Raw genomic sequence first — 383 nt, 5'->3', positions numbered from 1 at the left:
TAAAGAGCATCTTGATGAGAATGAAAAATGAGAGTGAAAGAGCTGGCCTGAAACTCTACATTAAAAAACTTAAGACCATGGCATCTAGTCCCATCACGTCATGACAAATAAAAGGAGGAAAGTTTGAAGTAATGACAGATTTTATTTTCTTGGGCTCCAAAATCACTGAAGACTGTGACTGCAGCCATAAAATTAAAATATACTTGTAAGGAAAGCTATGACAAACCAAGATAGCATATTAATAAGTAGAAACACCACTTTGCTGACAAAGGTCTGTATAATCAATGCTATCATTTTTCCAGTAGTCATGTATTAATGTGATTGTTGGACCATAAATAAGGCTGAGTGTTGAAAACTTTATGCTTTGGAATTGTGCTGCTGGA

Source organism: Bison bison, unplaced genomic scaffold, assembly GCF_000754665.1.
Source record: "Bison bison bison isolate TAMUID 2011002044 unplaced genomic scaffold, Bison_UMD1.0 scf7180017849887, whole genome shotgun sequence".
Taxonomy (NCBI): domain Eukaryota; kingdom Metazoa; phylum Chordata; class Mammalia; order Artiodactyla; family Bovidae; genus Bison; species Bison bison.
This window is presented reverse-complemented; position numbering follows the sequence as displayed.